Genomic DNA, 21,689 nt, shown 5'->3' on the forward strand with positions numbered 1-21,689 from the left:
CACTTCCCAACGTCAAACTTGCACCAATAAAAGGTCATGGTCACTGTTTGGTGGTCAGCTGCCTGTCTTCTGATCCACTACAGTTTTTGAATCCTGGTGAAATTATTACATCTGAGATGTATGCCAAGCTAATCGAAGAGATACACGGAAAACTGCAGCACCTGGAGCCGGCACTGGTCAACAGGAAGGGCCCAGATCTCCACAACGCCTGACCACATGTCATACAACCAGGGCTTCAAAAGTTGAATAAACTGGGCTATGAAGTTTTGCCTCATCTGCCATATTTATCTGACCTCTCGCCAACCAGCTACCACTTCTTTAAGCATCTTGACAACTTTTTGCAGGGAAAACAAGTACACAACCAGCAGGATGCAGAAAATGCTTTTCAAGAGTTCATCCAACCCTGAAAGCACAGAATAAACAAGTTTATTTCTCATTGGCAAAAATGTATTCATTGTAATGGTTTCTTTTCTTTTTCTTTTTCTTTTTCTTTTTTTTTTTTTTTTTTTTTTTTTTTTGACAGAGTCTCACTCTGTCACCCAGGCCAGAGTGCAAAGGTGCAATCTCGGCTCACCGCAACTTCTGCCTCCTGGGTTCAAGAAATTCTCCTGCCTCAGCCTCTTGAGTAGCTGGGATTACAGGCACATGCCACCACTCCCGGCTACTTTTTGTCTTTTTAGTAGAGACGGGATTTCACCATGTTGGTCAGGCTGTTCTCAAACTCCTGACCTCCTGATCCGCCTGCCTCAGCCTCCCAAAGTGCTGGGATTACAGGCGTGAGCCACTGTGCCCAGCCCATTGTAATGGGTTCTATTTTGATTAATAAAGGTGTGTTGCAGCCTAGTTATACAAATTTAAAATTCATGGTCCAAAACCACAATTACTTTTGCACCAACCTAATACTTTAAGAATTAAAAGAAGCCTTTATATTAGAGAGCCCATGGATGATAAAATCATAAATATTACAATCTCCATAACCCACAAACTTGGTAACTTAGACCAACTGGATGAATTAAAAGACACAATCTATTAATACTAAAACACAGGAGAAATAGGTAATCTATATATATTGATATCTATTAATAAAATGGAATCAATACCTAATAAAGTGCCGAGACGGGTGGATCGCAAGGTCAGGAGATCGAGACCATCCTGGCTAACACGGTGAAACCCCGTCTCTACTAAAAAATACGAAAAACTAGCCGGGCGAGGTGGCGGGCGCCTGTAGTCCCAACTACTCGGGAGGCTGAGGCAGGAGAATGGCGTGAACCTGGGAGGCGGAGCTTGCAGTGAGCTGAGATCCGGCCACTGCACTCCAGCCTGGGCGACAGAGCCAGACTCCGTCTCAAAAAAAAAAAAAAAAACTTATATATTCCATAAATCTGACATTCTGTCATATTATTGTAACTGGTGGAATTCAGGGATTTCCATTTTGATAAGAACATAGGTGAGTCTCACACACTTAATTTTAGTGCTCATTGGTCAGAAAAGCCATGTCCACTATAGGATACTGCAGAGCAATGCTTTATGGAGAATTTAGGCAAGATAATATGATTTTCAGAGTTAAAGGAAGACAACTTGGCCGGGTGCGGTGGCTCAAGCCTGTAATCCTAGCACTTTGGGAGGCCGAGACGGGCGGATCACAAGGTCAGCAGATCGAGACCATCCTGGTTAACACGGTGAAACCCTGTCTCTACTAAAAAAATACAAAAAACTAGCCGGGCGAGGTGGCGGGCGCCTGTAGTCCCAGCTACTCGGGAGGCTAAGCCAGGAGAATGGCGTAAACCCGGGAGGCGGAGCTTGCAGTGAGCTGAGATCTGGCCACTGCACTCCAGCCTGGGCGACAGAGCTAGACTCCGTCTCAAAAAAAAAAAAAAAAAAAAGGAAGACAATTTGACTTATGTATAGTAATTCCTCATAATATCATAGGGGATACCATATTTAAACTTTGGGGTATCCCCAGGTATAATTCTTATTTGAGCCACCTGTGAATTTCAGACACGGAGGCTTCCCAACTTTGGTGGCTTTCAATAAATGTGGAAGTTAACTCACAACCTATTTTGTGGAGGCATAAAATTCAATGAGCACTCATTTAACCTTTTATATTAAATATTATTTTTGTAAACTTGCATTTCCAATTAGTTGAAATTTCAAACCTGTTTCAGTTCCTATCCACTTTTTTTTCCCCCCCTGAGACGGAGTCTTGCCCTGTCACCTAGACTGGAGTACAGTGGCATTGTCTCGACTCACTGTAACCTCCGCCTCCCAGGTTCAAGCGATTCTCCTGCCTCAGCCTCCCGAGTAGCTGGGATTACAGGTGTCTGCCACCACGCCCAGCTAATTTTTGTATTTTTAGTAGAGATGGGGCTTCCCCATGTTAGTCAGGCTGGTCTTGAACCCCTGACCTTGTGATCTGCCCACCTCGGCCTCCCAAAGTGCTCGGATTACAGGCCTGAGCCACCGCACCCGGCCTCTCCATTCTTTTTAGGTGGAAGGGAGTAAGGGTTTCTTGGAATTAGGAGGAACTCCCATGTACCCAACCCATTTGGGTAAATTTCTTCCTTCAGAGTTTTTCAAATCAGCATCACCATTGTTAAAGGCCTCCCACATGGTAATAATTGTGCTACAGGGTTTTATAAACATGAAGTTTATGTTTGGCTGAATGAACCTCCTTGCTGTGGCACAAGGGGGCCATAGGTGTTTTCACCAATTATGAAGCGGGTTCACTGTGCAATGGCTACCAACTTTTCTGAGTACAATGAGGCCAAATACATTCATAGATAAATTCCATGAAGTGAATTTATTACTTACAAATAGCAAATAAAAGACAACAGAAGTCTAGGATTCAATATGAACCACTGCCACAAGATCAGGAAGGCTACCCAGAGCAGATGGATGGAGTTTTGACTATAAATGCTTCACTTGCACTACAACTGAGGGACCCCAGAAAGAAGCCCACATTGAGTTTTCTCCCAGGATGTGGTTTGCTGGACACAAGCGTTAAAGGCCATTCTGTTTCGAGCAGGGACTATAACAGAGCCTGGGCTGTTCTGACCAATGTCACTTGATTATCAGGATATTGCCTTCCCAGCATATCATACAGTAATCTTGAGAACTACCAGTAAGAAAGGGAGGAAAATGGCCCTGCACCCTTAAAACTGAAGGATCAGGATATTTGCTGTGACAGAGGCACAGACAGTAGCGACAGAGTGTTCTTGTGAGCCATCTACTAGTTCTCTTAACCGGAGCATGGCACTTGACCGCTTTTCTATTTCCTTTCAATGGAAACTATTTCAGAATATTTTGAGTTTCTACATCTATAGAGTTGTGGCACATGATCACTGGCAGTGTAGACTCTCTGCATGGTTAAAGGAAAGAGTTCAGAAGCCCATCAACCCACATTGGAGGAGACCACTTAATCCTCCAGAGAGTGTCACTCCATCTTCCTGGGGTTAGCTCCACATGCAGTAAGGCCACTACAACTAAGGCCGTCAAGACTTGCAGTCCAAAGATGAGACTTTTGACATGCTGATAAGCAGCAGTGATAAGAAAAGCCCACACACTGGTCAGGAATTTTTCAATGAAAGCAGCTGAGACGCTTCTTCATATGCTTCGGTAGGGGCTAATATCAAACTATTTCTTCCCATTTTCTTTACTCAGCTGTGCCTGAACCATGAGGCACCATAGATGTACATCTCATCAAGAGGGTGTATGGTACAGCAGGAAGGGGAGCAGCAGCACAAGAAGCAAACAAGGCCACTACTTCTGCTTACATAATAACTATTGTCTTGGAGTGTAAAATAATTAATAATGTTCACATGGCTGCCCTAAGCACACAGAGATGGTGATCAGAGCAGATGCAGGGACTACAGAGATACAGCCTGATTCTTGCTAATTAGGACTTAAGTGTTGGCTTATGTGCTGTGCTTTTGTGCATTCATAAGCCAGGGCCTCAAAACTGCCTGCTAAGCACAGGCCAAAGGTCATGCTGGGGTGCAGTTAAACATTGATGTCTAGGAGATGAGAGCATTTTAGTGTGGAAGAAGATGACAACACCTGAAGATCACAAAACACTGTGCAGACCAAAGGGAACGCCCATCGTCAGCTCACGGTTCTGACCCAGGTGACTGCTGATGTGTTACGGAACAGTCAGCCCACAGCAGGTAGGTCAAGTTGAGCTGGTGTCCTGCATGAGGGCTGATCCATTCCATTCGTGTTGCCAATTGTTTCAATAGCGTCTCATGCACCCGACTGGTGAGGAAGGAATTAGCACCCTACGTTTACTGGCACCATTAAACACATAACATCTATTACTAAACAGATAAGCCAGACATCAGTTATTAATTACATACAGGAGGATGGTGTAAGCTCCCACAGGCCCAAACAGGGATTAACTTGAGCGCAGAGAGTGGTATAGCATTAAAAAAGTGAGGATGTTCCTTTTTTTTTTTTTTTGACACAGAATCTCGCTCTGTCACCCTTGCTGGAGTGCAGTGGTGTGATCTCGGCGCACTGCAAGCTCCGTCTCCCGGGTAAATTGTATGTACTTAGGAATTAATACCAACTCATTATTAACAAAAAATAAATATCTTTACATCAAGGGTAGTTTTTCATTTAACAAAAATAGGTGGGATGTGTATAATGGACAAGGGATAATCAAAATTTGCCAAATGAGGCTAGTAAGACAATCCCAAGAATTCACAATCATTATTCACTGGTCCATTAATCACAGGACAATACATACAAATGAAACTTACCTGACCGGACGCAGTGGCTCATGCCTGTAATCCCAGCACTTTGGGAGGCCGAGGCGGGCAAATCATGAGGTCAGGAGTTCAAGACCAGCCTAGCCAACATGGTGAAACCCTGTCTCTACTAAAAATACAAAGAATTAGCTGGATATAGTGGCGTTCACCTGTAGTCCCAGCTACTCGGAAGGCTGAGGCAGGAGAATCGCTTAAACCCAGGGGGTGGAGGCTGCAGTGAGCCGAGATCACACCACTGCACTCTAGCCTGGGCAACAGAGTGAGACTCCATCTCAAAAAGAAATAATAATGAAATAAAAAAGTTAAACTTACCTACATATTAGAAAAACATCCAAATTCAACCATGAATCCAGCACATTATCAAATGAATAGACAAAAATTATACCAACAGACTTAAGAAAATATCATTATCTATGAAATTCAAGTACTACTGCTTAAAGAACATTTACAGAACTCTCACCTCAAGGTTTCCCTGCAAAACAAGGTGAAATGCATACTCAAGACTCTTTAAGAATGGGCCACTGATAAAAACAATATACTTGTAACTTGTGTAACATTTCATAGATTTTTTTCAAGTACTGCACGATAATTAATTTGCATCAGGCTTTCCAAATTAGAAAAGCTTCACTTATAGAACTTCTTTCCAGTGGGAGTTTTCACACAGCTTTTCAAGTAAATGTTAAAACTGAAAATATTCTTGCAGTTTCTAAACTGTTAGAGTTTTAATCCTGTATACGTTCTTGTATTTACAAGGTCCAGCCAGCTATAGCGTGCATTTTCATATGACCTTGAGTGGGTATGAGAGAAATGAAACACTTAAACATTCTGTACATTCATAGGGTTTTTCTCAAGAATGAGGTGATGTCTTCAAATGGAACTAATACAACAGAAGGCCTTACCATAAATTTAAATTCAAAAGCCTTTTCTCCACTCTGAGCCCTCCCAAATCTTCAGGAAAATCCGAAGGCTTGACCACATTTCCTACATTCTTAAGGTTTCTCTGCAGTGTGAGCTCTTTCATGTTTATGAGGGAATGGGAAAGAGTAAATGTTTTACCACATTTCTTACATTAAAGGGGCTTTATTTATTTATTTATTTATGAGATGGAGTCTCACTCTGTCACCAGGCTGGAGTGCAGTGGCACAATCTCGGCTCCCTGCAACCTCCGCCTCCTGGGTTCAAGTGATTCTCCTGCCTCAGCCTCCTGAGTAGCTGGGATTACAAGCATATGCTACCACACCCAGCTATTTTTGTATTTTTAGTAGAGACGAGGTTTCACCATGTTGGCCAGGATGGTCTCGATCTCCTGACCTCGTGACCCGCATGCACAGAGCTTCTCCCCAACCCCCCGTGGCCTTTTATGTCCTTGAAAAAGAACTAAGACGACTGAAATGGGCCACCATGCCCAGCTAATTATTTTCTTTGTTTTTGTTTTGAGACGGAGTCTGCTTCTGTCGCCCAAGCTGGAGCGCAGTGGTGAGATCTCGGCTCACTGCAAGCTCCGCCTCCCGGGTTCACGCCATTCTCCTGCCTCAGCCTCCCGAGTAGCTGGCGTGAGCCACCGGGCCCGGCATTATTTTATTTTCTGTAGAGACAGGGTTTCACCACGATGCCCAGGTTGTTTCACATTGTTTTAATCCAGGCTGGTTATGAACTCCTGGGCTCAAGCAACACACACACCTGGGCCTCCCAAAGTGCTGGGATTATAGGCTGAGTCACTACACCTAACCTCTATATCATGACTTCTTTAGTGGCACATAAGGTAACTGGAACGAGTGTAGGCTTTACTGCATCTCTTAAATTCATAGGGTTTTTCTCCAGTATGAATTCTTTCGTGGAGGTGAAGGGAACTGAGGCGACTGAAGGCTTGGTCACATTGTTTACATTCATAGGGTTTCTCTCCAGTATGAGTACTTCTATGGTTACAAAGGGAACTCAAATGACTAAAGGCTCTGCCACATTGTTTACATTCATAGGGTCTCTCTCCAGTATAAATGCTTCCATGGTCATGAAGGGAAGTGGAACAGCTGAAGGCTTTATCACATTTGGCACATCTCTCTCCAGTGTGAGTCCTTTCATGCATCTTAAAACAAGAAAATCTGAGTGTTTTCTCACATTCCTTACATTCGTAGGGTTTCTCTCCAGTGTGAGTTCATCCATGTATTAGACAAGAACCGGAAACAGTGAACGCTTTACCACATTGTTTACATTTATAGGGTTTTTCTCCTGTGTGAGTTCTCTGAAGTCTTTCAACTGATTTGAGAAAATGAAAAGCTTTCCCACATATCGTACATTTATAAGCTGGATTTCCACTGTGCATTATCCTGTGTCTTCTAACACCTGGAACAGAAACGAAGAGTTTCCCACACCGTTCACATTTATATTGCTTCTCTCCATATGGTTTGTATCCTGAGTGAGCTGGGATGTGCCAATTAAGGAGGGAATGATGTACAAAGACTTTTCCACAAATACTGCATTCACATTGTTTTAATCCAGTAGAAATGTTCTCATTCAGATCAAGATTTGGAATGTGGCTGACAGCTTGTCCATACTGACTACCTTCTTTGCTTTCACGCAGTCTCTGTACCATATGATTTCTGTAAAAAAAAAAAAAAAAAAATGACAAGCACATTATTATTGGTTGGTTTAATAACTTTCTACTCATTCATAGGTCTTCGACTTACACTGCTACCAATACTAGGGAAAATGCATTTTGTTTTGTTTTGTTTTTGTTTTTGTGCCATGACTGAATTATTTGAAAGTAAATGGGCTACTACTGAAAACACAACTACCACCTGCATGGCTATGACCAAAATAGTAACATTCGTATACACAATTTTGTAGTACTATTTTCAAGTAAACTGTTTTCCAAACACTGACTGCTACACTGATGTACGTTACATTTTGGGTGAAATTTTTCTAAAAGGAAATGAATTTCAAGTGACTCATTTGCTTTGATTGCTTGTTTTTATATTCATGACATGCTAAGATTCCTTCAGAGGACTTTATTTCCTCTTCTCGGTGCAAATTATCTTGTATCTTTCCCAAGTTTTTTGAAGTGATCTTCAATACTCTGGTCTTTCCGTTTTTTCCTAAAATGCAGACGCACAAAATTATCATTAATTATTTCAAACTACAGAAACATTACTAGATTTCATGTTCATTGTACACAGTGCCCATGCCTGATTTATTCACCAAATCATTCCCTTGCCCCATTCCAAATCACAAATAGCACTGATGATAGGGAAATACTTCTGTAATTAAGTGAAATGTGTTGTCATTCTTACCTACAGAAGCCAGGTTCCTGCAGGTTTCCTGCATCACTTCTCTGTAGAGATTCTTCTGAGAAGAATCTAGCAAAGCCCATTCCTACTGGGTAAAGTTCACAGCCACATCCTCAAAAGCCACGGAGTCCTAGAACATTCCACACATGTGGATAGAAGGATGAGTGAGACTGAGAGCACTGGGAATGTATACTCATTTCATAAGCTGTTTACATGATTCTAAAATTTCCAAGCATTTATTCTATGACTTGATTGTCACAACTCTTACTCTGTTCACACATACTCCCTCCCACACAGCAGTACGAATGCTAGAATTGAACTATTCAAAAAGGCAACAGCAAAGTAGAAACACCCATCTCATTAGAGAATCCAGGGAGTAAGATGTGCTGCTAGGAGTTACCTTTTAACTTTACTTTGTACATTTCTAGTATCTGTCATACTAAAGTCCTACCTGATGTGCATAAATGAGTTAATATTATCAGTCCTGAGACTACTTATTCTTAAAAATACCTGCTCGCAAAGTTCAATCTTTGTTTGTATTAGGAACTTACATTTTGAAAGGGATTCCACCAACCCAAGTAATAAGAATGACTCACTGCATCTAAATGGCTTATGCAGTATATTTTCCAAAACTTCTTCTGCTGAAAGTCTATTATTTTGTGTCACTTGCAGTGGTGCTTAGGGAACCAGACACAAAAACACAGTCTGAACACTAAGTGTTCAATGAATTTCCCTGGTAGACAGTATTTTACATGTGCTGTCACTTGTTAACTGTGGAAGTGAACCCATTCCACGTGATTATACCAAGAGAGAATAGGCTTATTAAATTTAATTTAGTAAATAAAACCAATAATTGATATTTAACTATACTAATACAACAATTTTTCAAATTTCTATTGCACAATATCAAGGCAGAAAGGAATAAGAGGAAATAGGACACATGCTTTTTAAAATGACATTAATGTCACCACTTCCAGATGCTATTCCTATGAAACCACATAAATTCCCAAATCAGGTGGTTTTAGGCAAGAAAAGCTACTCTTTCATATGTAGTAAAAATTACCAATGTGTAATCATTTTTAGTCATCTAAAAAAAGAGTGATGGCTTGTCTAACATACTTCTAAGATTTTCAAACAAAAATATTCAGGACAGCACAGTGTTAGCAGACAGATGAGCAAGCAGACCAAAGGAAAAAAAAGTCTTAATGACCCAGCATCTATATGGAAAGTTGAGGAATGATAGAGTAGGCACTATAGAATAGAAAAAGAAATTATATGCACTTTAAAATATGAGGCAAACCAGGCTGGCATCTACTTGGGAAAATGCATTGCATTCTTCTCTGTTCCATGAACAATAATCATCTTATTATATATTCAAATACAAAAGATAAAACCAGAATACTTTCAGAAGTCACAGGAAGTTTTTTTTTAACGAAGGATTAGGCAGAATTTTTTTTATGTAAGAAAAAAAGTGATAAAGGAACAGACAAACTCAAACATATTAAAATTTAGGGAATAAAAAGAAAATAAGAGTGGGCCAGGCGTCGTGGCTCACGCTTGTAATCCCAGCACCTTGGGAGGCTGAGGCAGGGGATCACCTGAGGTCAGGAGGTTGAGACCAGCCTGGCCAACATGGCAAAAATCCCGTCTTTTTGTTGTTTGTTTGTTTATTTGTTTTTGAGACGGAGTCTCGCATTGTCCCTTGGGCTGGGGTGCAGTGGCAAGATCTTGGCTCACTGCAACCTCCACCTCCCGGGTTCAAGCAATTCTCTTGCCTCAGCCTCCCGAGTACCTGGGATTACAGGTGCCTGCCACCATGCTCAGCTAATTTTTTCATATTTTTAGTAGAGACAGGGTTTCACCATGTTGGCCAGGCTGCTCTGGAACTCCTGACCTCGTGATCCGACCACCTTGGCCTCCCAAAGGGCTGGGATTACAGGCATAAGCCACCGTGCCAGGCCTAAAACCCTGTGTTTACTAAAAATATGAAAATTAGCTGGGTGTGGTGGTGGGTGCCTATAATCCCAGTTACTCGGGAGGCTGACACAGGAGAATCACTTGAACTCGGGAGGCGGAGGTTGCAGTAAGCAGAGATGGCGCCACTGCACTCCAGCCAGGCTACAGAGCAAGACAGCATCTCCAAAAAACAAAAAACAACACTCAGACACCCAGATAAGAGGATACACATGTGTCCACTGTCATAAATTCTTCACCAAGCTACAAGAGGGGAACTGACATTTTGGTGAATCTTTATAAATCATCAATTTATCTATCACACTTTTATTTCACCAGTAGCATTTACAAAGCTAAGTCCTACAATTCCATTTGAAATTACCCTTAAAAAGAACAAAACTTTAGGCCGGGCGCGGTGGCTCAAGCCTGTAATCCCAGCACTTTGGGAGGCCGAGACGGGCGGATCACGAGGTCAGGAGATCAAGACCATCCTGGCTAACACGGTGAAACCCCGTCTCTACTAAAAAATACAAAAAACTAGCCGGGCAAGGTGGCGGGCGCCTGTAGTCCCAGCTACTTGGGAGGCTGAGGCAGGAGAATGGCGTGAACCCGGGAGGCGGAGCTTGCAGTGAGCTGAGATCCGGCCACTGCACTTCAGCCCGGGCGACAGAGCGAGACTCCGTCTCAAAAAAAAAAAAAAAAAAAGAACAACACTTTAAAGCTTACTACACTCACTCTGGGGAAGAAATAAATATGAATTTTTAGCAAATGAAATACATCATTTTACCTCGCCTCTTTGGAAATAGTATTTTTATCTTTCAAGCTGTACTGACAAAATGTATCTTACAGTGAAAACTTGAAACTCAAATAAGCGGACAAGCCTTTTCAAGGTAACAAACTCAGGGAGAGGCAGTGCTGACTCCAACGCAGACCTTTCTAAGTGTCACGGCAGGCCATTCTATCCCTTAGGACACCCATCCTGTTCAGTAAAGTACACAATGACCACCTAGGAGGCACTGGCACTGCTCTTTGTCCTCCTGTGTGCCTTAAGTGCATTTTAATATTCAGGTTCTTGCACATCCTCTCTGGGGTGGGTTTTCCTTGTCCTTTGGGACGGTTTTTCTCTCTTCACAAGTCCGAGACAAGCTAGAGAGCAGAAATCATTTCTGCCTTTTCCTCTCAATATCAGCATCCAATTGGCAAACCATCAATGTGTCTTCGAGGAATAAAAACTCGGGCCGGAGGAATAATTTTAATGACCTAACTTTCATGACATTACATTGTATTGTCCATTAATTTTAATGTCCTAAAATTTTAATGACCCTAAGGGGTCACCATTTTAGATGAAACTATACCAGGAGATTCCTCTAAGGCCAAGAGCATCCAGCTGCTCCCCTGAGAGACTCTACCCCCTACCTCAGGCTGTCCTTGGGGATGAGATGACCCCGGGGCTGATACTCACTAGACCCTCCAATAGACATGGCCACTGTGGGTATCCTGGGTCATCTCCAGACGGTTCTAAAATGCCAGGACTAGGAAAAGACAGGAGAGTGGCTGAAAACACAACACCCTGTCAAGTTTTCACGGGGGACCTCAACCTAAAGACATTTTGGTCATATGTACACTTAGGAAAGATGAAAAGAAGAGAGGCACAAAGATTTTTTTTTTTACAGTAGAGTGTCGGATGATTTATTCTCCGCTTTCCTCTCATGTAAAATGTTTGGAAACAGAAAAATATTTTGGCCAAGGTGCCTCACGCCTGTAATCCCGGCGCTTAAGGAGGCCGAGGAGGGTGATCAATTAAGGTCAGGAGTTCGAAACCAACCTAGCCAACATGGCGAAACCCTGTCTCTACTAAACATACAAAAATTAGCTGGACATGGTGGTGGCGCCTATAAGCCCAGCTACTTGGGAGGCTGAGGCAGGAGAATCGCTTGAACCCGGGAGTCAGAGGTTGCAGTGAGCTGAGACTGCATCATTGCACTCCAGCCTGGCGACAGGGTGAGACTCCGTCTCAAAAAAAAAAGAAAAAATATATATATATACATATATATATATATGTGGATATATGCGTATATATATGTATATATGTGTGTGTGTATATATATGGTTTGCTTCCTCATTCACCTTATCAAAGCCTCTCATTTACGCCCCTCCCGTGAACCCCAAACCACAAACCATGACTGCGGTACCCGTTTATGAATCGCGTTTGCTCAAACACACCGTTTAACGCTTTAACAAAGCCTCAGGTTAATTTTGGGGGCAGAAAGGTGGGACTGGAAGCTCCATGAACCACAGCTCCTCCCACGCTGGAACCCCGCACACCGAGTCGGGCTCTCCCGGATCACCCTCCCGTGGTCACCGCACTGCCTGGGTGGGGGAGGCGCGGGGTTCCGGAGAGGGCTCCGGCCGGCGGAAGTGGCGCCCGCAGGTACAGACAGGACGCAGGGGTCCCGCTGCCCGTGCCGCCCGGCCCTGCGCAGAAGGTGACTGAGGCCCGGCTGCGCCGCGGCGACTCGGTCCGCAGGTTCCGCAGCCCATGGCTGGTTCCAGCAGGTTTCACCCAGCCCTCTTCCCCACTTCGGGAAGCCAGGCGCAGTCCACTCACCGTTCCTCAGCTTCCCTGGTGTCCCGGCGTCAGCTAGGGATGTCCCAATACCCGCAGGTCACAGGGTGGCAGAGGCTGCTGCAGAGCCACCGGGCCTCCCAGAGCCAGGAAGTAGCAGCGGAGACTAACAGGAAGAGCCTACGGTGGCGAAGGCGAGACAAAGCGCCCGCCAGCCAGATCCCGGAAGCCGCCCTCTCCTTTCCGGCGGTGCGCCTGATTGACGGGTCCCCACCCCCCAGAGCCCCTGATTGTATGGGGCTTCAGGCCCCGCCCCCTCAGGCCCTGAGTGACAGGAGATTGCGATCTCACGTGAGGCTGGATATGGCCAGAATGACCGTTTTGGCCTAGCGGTTTATAGGGAGTGTGTCCCTCCTGCGCTGGGATCTGACCATGCAAGGAGCACATTCGCATTTAACCTTGTATACAAGATTATAGCTATTTTGCGTAATAATAAGATATAAAATTGCAAGCAATATAATGGCAATTCTGTAACTGCCCAGTGGGTTCACCTTGCCCGCTACCTAGACAGAGCCTATTTCTCAAGACGGGGGGAATAGCAATAGAGAAGGAGTAATTCACGCAGAGTCGGCTGTGCGGGAGACCGGAGATTTGATTTTTATTTTATTTTATTATTTCTGAAACAGAGTCTTGTTCTGTCGCCCAGGCTGGAGTGCAGCCTCGGAGTTTTATGATTATTCGAATGAGTCTCCCTGAGCATTTGGGGATAAGAGTATTTAGAAAGTTTATTTTGCCAAGGTTGGGGATGCTTGTGCATGACACAGCCTCAGGATGTCCTGATGACAGTTGCCCAAGGTGGTCAGAGCACAGCTTGGTTTTGTTGGAGATAAATGCTCGGTGACGCAAAGTGAAACCAGCACTTAAGCAAAAGTTTTCTCAGCAACGCAATTTACCTCTGCGGAAGCGTGCTGCTTGCATCAATCACAATCGCAAGAGCACACGGAACAAAGGAAAGCAGGGGTTTTTATTCCTAATGCAATCCTTACCTCTGGCATGGGCTGGGGCCAGACCTCAAGATCTACACTGACCCCGTTGGCTATTTGTGAATATTTTCCCAAATAAGGAAGGGGGAAGGGAGTCGTGAGTTACAACGGTGGGACGTGTGGTTTGGAAGGGAGAAATGGGTGCAGAGCAGGTAACCAAGGGAACAGATGTGAGTTATTGATTAGAACTGACGGGGGGAAGGTTGTTTACAGTAACTAAGAGCAAGGAGGCATGGAGAACAAGAAAGTTGAGTTCGAGAACAAAACACAAGAAAGTTAACATGCCAAACCTTGGAAGAGAAACTGACTGTATCTGACAGTTTTACACATTTTAGGGAGACAGGAGACATCAATCAACATATGTAAGATGATCACTGGTTTGATCCGGTACAACCTGAAGCAAAAGTGGGTCAACTCGAAGCCAGGAGGGGGCTTCCAGGTCACAGGTAGGTGAGAGAGGAACGGTTGCCTTCTTCTGAGTTTCTGATGAGCCTTTCCAAAGGAGGCAATAAGATATGCATTCTTCTCAGCCAGCAGCGGATGACTTTGAATAGAATGGGAGGCAGGTTTGCCCTAAGCAGGTCCCAGATTGATTTTTCCCTTTATCTTAGTGATTTGCGGGGCCCAAAATATTTTCCTTTGCAATTTCCCCCTTTTGTTTTAAAAATATTTTGGAGAAAGCATTTTAGACGAAAATCAGTCTCTGGTGGCAGGTTTTGTCTGACTTCTCATGGAGTAGCTGAGATTACAGGCGAGCGACACCACACCTCGCTAATTTTTTTTTTTTTTTTTTTTGGTAGAAACGGGGGTCTCCCTTGGTTGCCCAGGCTGTCTCTGGTGCCCAACGCAGGGCTCCCCGTAATCTCTACAAATAATCCAGTGAAGGAACACGAGAGCGTGGAAAGCTGAGGACGACCGACAAAGGATTCCCGAGTAGGTTTTCACTTCAAGCTCTAGGGTAAGGAGGGCGCTCGGGGAATTCCAGGGAAACCTCGGGAAAATGTGGGTCCAGCTGAGAGTAAGTTCGCTAATTACTTAAGCCTTGTGCAGCAGTTACTGCGCCACGGAGGGGTAATTGTCAGTACCCAAAATCTCACATCTTTGTTCCGCCTGGTAGACAAGTATTCTCCTTGGTTCCCAGAACCATGAATGTAGAAGTTTGGGACAAGGTCGGATCAGACTTAAAAGGAGCACAACAAGAGGGCTGCGATATTCCCGTCTCTGCTTGGTCTGTGTGGTCTGCAATTAAAACAGCCCTGGAGCCCTTCCACACTGAGGAGGAGAAGGAGGATTTTCAGGATGACATAGGAAAGTTGAATAATTAGGAGTCTAATTATCAGCTAAGTGAACCATGACAGTCTCATTTAAAAAAGGGCGAGAAACGGGAAGGTATGTATGCTAATCTCCAGAGACTTATAAAAGAAACTGTGCCGCCTATTGCACCTTTAGGGGAAGGTCTGGAATGGCCACCCCCAGGCCAGCCTTGTGAATATTTGGAAGGGGAGCCTGAGACCCGCGCCTTGCCGCTCCCATTGTTGCAGGCCCTGCCAGTAACTATGGCGAAGGGAAGCTTCAGGCTTGTCCAACAGCCAATTAGGATGAGGGAATGATCCAGGCTTGCCCACCTGTTAATTATGGTAGAGGAGTGCTGCGAGCTGGTCCAAATACAAATTATGGCACAGGGACAATCCAGGCATCCATTTGCCAGGCACAAGAAATGGGGGATTTGAATGCTTGGCAGTTTCTGGTAATTATTTCACCAGCTGAGGAGGCCAGAGAACTTATTCAAGCATGCTGGGAGCCATTTCCTTTTAAAATATTAAAAGACTTAAAGCAAGCAATTGGACAATATGGGCCAAATTCCCCTTACGTTCATTCCTTGTTACAATGTGTGGCTTATAACAGACGTTGAATACGTATGGATTGGGAGGCATTAGCCCGATCCACCCTGTCCCTCTCTGAATTTCTCCAAATGAAAACCTGGTGGACGGATGAAGCAACAAATCAGGCAGAAATGCTCAAACCCAACGTCTTGGGTTTAAGCCCAAGTTAATATCACACCTGATCAATTGCTTGGAATCGGACAGGCATGGGGTACTCTAAATCAACAGATGGTAATGGGTGATGAGGCTGTTGATCAGCACAGAACTACATACCTAAGAGCCTGGGAAAAAATTCACGACCCTGCTACTGCTTATCCTTCTTTTCACACATTTCAACAGGGTCCAAGGAGCCTTATCCTGATTCTATCGCCCGTTTGCAGGATGCGGCTCAAAAGGCTATTTCCAATTCTCATGCCAAGAAAGTGATCGTTCAGCTGCTTGCTCATGAAAATGCTAATACAGAATGTCAGGCAGCAATTAGAACTATTAAGGGAATGGCAGATCTAAATGAGGAAAAAACTTTAAGTGAATACATTAAAGCCTGCGATGGCATTGGGGGGCACTTATATAAGGCCAGCCTCCTTATATAAGGCCAGGGGGAGAGGGGGGATGCTATTACTCCCCAAATCGTGGGGGGTTTCTCACCCCCTGCGATGTGGATTGTAACAGTGAGGGGGAGAGAGAGGATAGCTATTACTCCCCTTTACGATGTGGATCTTAATAATTATTCCCCCCTGAATTGTGTGTTCATTATTAGCAGTCTCTTTTGTTCACGATATTAGGAACAATTTCACAGGTTATGTGTACACAGCCTGCGATGGGAGAAAGATTACCATCCTCTGCACCTCCGGATATTAGGAACCATATCACACAATGGGTGTACACTTTTTCAGAGATTTGGGGTAATGTCTTCCTATTTTTCCCTGAATATTGGGAGACATATCACAGGGTGGCTATACACCCACTACTCTCTTGGCAGGAACATCATACTTTACCTACTGGAAATTAGGAGCAATATCACAGACTGGGTGTGAAGCCACTGTCATACTGGAAGTAATATCATGCTCTCCCCCCAAGTTATGAGGAACAATATCACAGGGGGGTGTGTACCTTCTCCAGTAGTGGGAGTAGTATCATCATCTCTTCCTTTAGATGACAGGAACAATATCACAGGGTGGGTGTACACCCCGTGTGTTTTTGGAAGCAATGTCATTCACTCTTCTTCTAGGTTTTCGGATTCATATCACAGGCAGGGTGTACACCCCTTGTTGTATTGGAGGGAGTCTCATCCTCTTTCAACCTGCATCTTTAGAATAATATCCCATGGGGGCTGTCCATCCCTTCAATATTGGTACTAATACCATCTTCTCCTTTCCTGGATATAAGAAACAATATCACAGGAGGGGTGTACACCCCTTGCAATATTGGTAGTAATATCACCTCTCCCTTGTGGTTATTAAGGACAAAATCCCAGGGTGACTGAACGGTTCCTACTTTATTGGGAATAATATCCACTCACCTCCTGGATATCAGGAACCATATCACTGAAGAAGTGTCCACCCACTTCGATATTGTCAGCCATGTCATCTTCTTCCCGCCTGGATATTAGGAACGATACCCCGGGTTTGGGGACGGTGCACACTCACTGCAATATCGAAAGTAAAATCAGCCTCTTTCCTGCTGGATATTAGGAACTCTATCACAGATGTGTGTGCACCTTCTCTGATATTGGGAGTACTATGAGCCTCCACCCCGCAGCATATTAGGAACAATATACGGGGGCAGTGTGGTTACAGCCCCTGTGATATTGAGAGCAATATTCTTCTCTTTCCCCTGTAATTAGGGTCTACATCACAGGGGTCTGTACACCTTCTGCAATATTGGGATTAATGTTGTCCTCTCCCCTACTGAATGTCAAAAACAGTATCATAGAAGGGTATACACCCCCTGCGATATGGCCAGTAATATCATCGTCTCTACCTTTGGATACTAGGAACAGCATCACAGAGGGTGTGTACACTCCCCTGCGATATTGGGCATAATGTTATCCTCTCTTCCCCTAGATGTTAGGACTGATATCCCTGGTGGTGGGAGGTGGAGTACATTAAGAACATTATCACTGGGTGGGTGTACACACTGTGATATTGGGTGTAGTATCCTCCTCTCTTCCCTAGGATATTAAGAATAATATCACAGGAGGGGTGTACCTCCACAGCCCCTGTTTTATTGGGAGCAATAGCATCTGCTCCCCCTCTCGATATAAGGAACAATATCCCAAGGTGAGTGTACATCCCCTGCGATATTGGGCGTAATGTCTTCATCTTCCAACGTGGATATTGGGCATAGTGTCACAGGGGGGTGTAAGCCTTCTTCGATATTGGGAGTAATATCATCCTCTCCCCTCAGGATTGTAGGCAAAATATTGAAGTGGTTTTACAACTCGTGTGATATGGGCAGTAATATCATCCTCTCCCCACCTAGATGTTAGGAACTATATCACAGGCGGCTGTACACTTCTTTTTTTTTTTTTTTTTTTTTTTTTTTTGAGACAGAGTCTAGCTCTGTTGCCCAGGCTGGAGTGCAGGGGCTGGATCTCAGCTCACTGCAAGCTCCGCCTCCTGGGTTTACGCCATTCTCCTGCCTCAGCCTCCCGAGTTGCTGGGACTACAGGCACCCGCCACCTCGCCCAGCTAGTTTTTTGTATTTTTTATTAGAGACGCGGTTTCACCGTGTTAGCCAGGATGGTCTCGATCTCCTGACCTCGTGATCCGCCCATCTTGGCCTCCCAAAGTGCTGGGATTACAGGCTTGAGCCACCGCACCCAGCCTCGGTTGTACACTTCTTGTGATATTGGGAGTCCTATCCTCTCCCATCATGGATATTCAGAACAATATTACAAAGGAGGTGTACACACCCTGCCATATTGAGAGTAATATTATGCTCTCCCCTTTGGGATATTAAGAACAATACCGCAGGAGGTGTGTACAACCCCTGTGATATTGAGAGTAATATCATCCTCTCCCCCTGAATATAAGAAACAATATCACAGGGGGATGTACACCTCCTGTGATATTGGGAGTCATATCATTTTCTCTTTCTCTGGATATTCGGAACAATATCACAGTGGGTGTGTACACCTCCTGTGATATTGCCACTAATATCATCATCTCCCTTCCAGGATATAAGGTATACACCCCCTTGTGATATTGGGGGTAATATCTTCCTCTCCCCCGCTGGCTATTAGGAACAATGTCACAGAAGGGGTGTACACCCCCTGCTCTATTGGGAGTGCTATAGTCCTCTCCATCCCTGGATATTAAGAACAATATCACTGGGGAGTGTACACCTCCTGCAATATTGAAACTAATATCATCCTCTCGCCTCCTGGATATTAGGAACCATATCACAGGGGTGGTGTACACCCCCTGCGAAATCGGAAGAAATGTCATCCTTTCCACCTTTGGATGTTAGGGACAATATCACGGGGGAGGTCTACGCCCCCTGCAATATTTGGAGTCGTATCATCCTCTCCCACCCAGGATATAAGGAACGAGATGACCGAAGGGTTGTACACCCACTGCGATAGTTTCAATAATGTCATCCTCTACCCCCTGGCTATTAGGAATAACATCATAGAGGGGTGTACACTTTCTTCGATATTGGGAGTAATATCCTCTCCCCGCCGGATATCAGGAACAAGTCTATTAATTATTAATATTAATAAACATAAGAAAAATTAAGAGTAATCATCGATGTTAAGAATCACAATAAAGATAGTAAAAAATACTGGTTAAAAATGTTAATGATTAGTATTAATAATTAATAGTAATATCACTGTTAATAATAAAATAATGATATTGGCAATTAATGTTACTTAAATCAATACTAAGTGATGCCGGTAATAAAATAATAATTAATATTAAGAACTAATAATATTGTTAAACGTGATTAATGTTAATAATTAATTTAAAGTGTGCATAATCATATATTTAAAATAATTATCCATAATTAATAAATGGATTCCTATTAATAATATCATTGATAATTATTAAAATCGATCATTGATGTTTAATAATTAATTATATTATTACTCCTAATACCGCAGGGGGTGTACACCTACCTGTGATGCTGTTCCTAATATCCAGGGACGGAGAGCATGATTTTACTTTTAATATCGCAGTAGGTGTACACTCACCGCGTGACACTGATCCTAATATAAACGGGGGTAGAGTATGACATGACTCCAAACATAGCAATGAATGAACAGCCACCCAGTGATACTGCTCCTAATATTCATGGAAAGTGTGTATTATATTACTCCCAATATCACAGGCAGGGTACAGCTCTTCTGCGATATTGTTCCTAGTATCCGGAAGGGGAGAGGATGATAATAATTCGCAGGCTGTGTTCACCCGCCCAATGATATTGTAATTAATATCCTGGGAGGGAGAGGATGATATTACTCCCCATTGAGCAGGAGGCGTACACCCAGCCTGGGGTATTGTTCCAAATATCCATGGAGGGGAGCGGTTGATATTACTCCAAATATGGCAGGGGATGTACATCCACCCTGTGACATTCTTCTCAATATCTCAAGGCTGAGAGGCTGATATTACTCCCAGTATCGCAGACACTGTACACCCCTGTGTGATAGTCTTGCTGATATCCCAAAGGGGAGAAGACGGTATTAATCCCCATATTGCAGGAGGTGAACACCCACTCTGTGATATCTTTCCGAATTTGCAGGGGTAGAGAGGATAATATTCCCAATATTGCAGAAGATGTACATGCCCCCTCCCCCTGTGATATTATCCTGAATATTCCAAGGCACAGAAGATGATGTTACTCCCAATATCGCAGAAAGTGTACACCCCCCAGGGATGTTGTTCCCATGATCCAAGAGGGGAGAGGATGATACGACTTTCAATATCGCAGGGGTGTACACGCCCCCGGTGATGCTGTTCCTAATTTCCACCTGGGAGAGGATGATATTACTCCCAATATCGCAGGGGTCATAAACACTCCTTTGATATTGTTCCTAATATCCAGGCGGGGAGAGGATGATATTCCTCCCTATATTGCAGAGGGTGTACACCCGTCTTTGATACTGTTCATAATGTCTAGAGGGGGAGATGATATTACTCTCAGAATCGTAAACACGCTGTGTGTCCACCGTGGATCCTAATATCCAGGGAGGGAAATTACTCCCCAAGACGTGGGGGGTGTCCACCCCGCCTGTCACATTGTTTCCTATACCCAGGGAGGAGAGGATGATATCGCTACCAATATCGAAGAAGTGTACACGCCCCCTGTGATATGGTTCCTAATATCTTCGTTGGGAGAGGATGATATTACTCTCAATATCACAGGGGTTGTCCATCCCGCCTGAGATATTGTTCCTACTATCCAGAATAAGAGAGAATGATATTACTTCCAATAGTGCAGGGTGTGTCTCCCGCCATGTGATATTGTTCTCAAGAGCTAAAGGAAGAGAAGAGAATATTATTCTTTGTACTGCAGGGGGTGTACAACCAACTGCGATATTGTGAGGCACCCCTTGTGAAAACAAGAAAGACTGCAATTTGATGAGACTCCAGTACCACCTAGGCAGCTCTGCCTTCCCCACAGTCTCTCTAGCTCCCTTTTCTGTCCCGTGGGTGTAGGAGAACAGCTCTCCCTAGCAGGGTCCCTCCCAGGGCTTCAGAGGACTTGATGGATTCACTCTTTCCTTCTGTTAGCAACACCAGGCACGGCTCTCTGCTGCGGATACTAACAAAACATTTTCTGTGTTTAATTTCTGAACGGAATTTCTCTGGGATTTCCTGAACCATCAGGAGGGTTCCCGCATAAGAGATCATTTAAGCCACGGGGAGATCAACTTACATGAATTTTTCAAAAGAAACAACTAATCAGTTGCTTGCATTTTCTGTTGTACTGTTACTCAGATCTGTTGATGAAGGTCTACTATCAGTTTTTAAGGTAATTTACAGGGAAGAAAATCATTAATTAGATTAACTCATTCAGCTATGAAAGGATATAGTTTATTTTTCAAATGTAATTAACTATTAATCATCTTTTAGTATATCTGAGTTACAGTATCCTCCATCAGAAAAAAAAGTGACTGGATTACACATAAGTTTATATTCTCTCTCACAGATCAATCAATATTAATCTTAGCTAAAATAATTTAACTT

At 43.8% G+C, this 21,689-nt stretch overlaps 1 pseudogene; it reads right to left on the minus strand.

Annotated features, from left to right (window-relative positions):
• Positions 1-5,537: 5,537 nt before the first annotated feature.
• On the minus strand, positions 5,538-12,461 carry LOC102124986 (uncharacterized; annotated as a pseudogene).
• Positions 12,462-21,689: the final 9,228 nt, after the last annotated feature.

Source organism: Macaca fascicularis, chromosome 18 (assembly GCF_037993035.2).
Source record: "Macaca fascicularis isolate 582-1 chromosome 18, T2T-MFA8v1.1".
Taxonomy (NCBI): domain Eukaryota; kingdom Metazoa; phylum Chordata; class Mammalia; order Primates; family Cercopithecidae; genus Macaca; species Macaca fascicularis.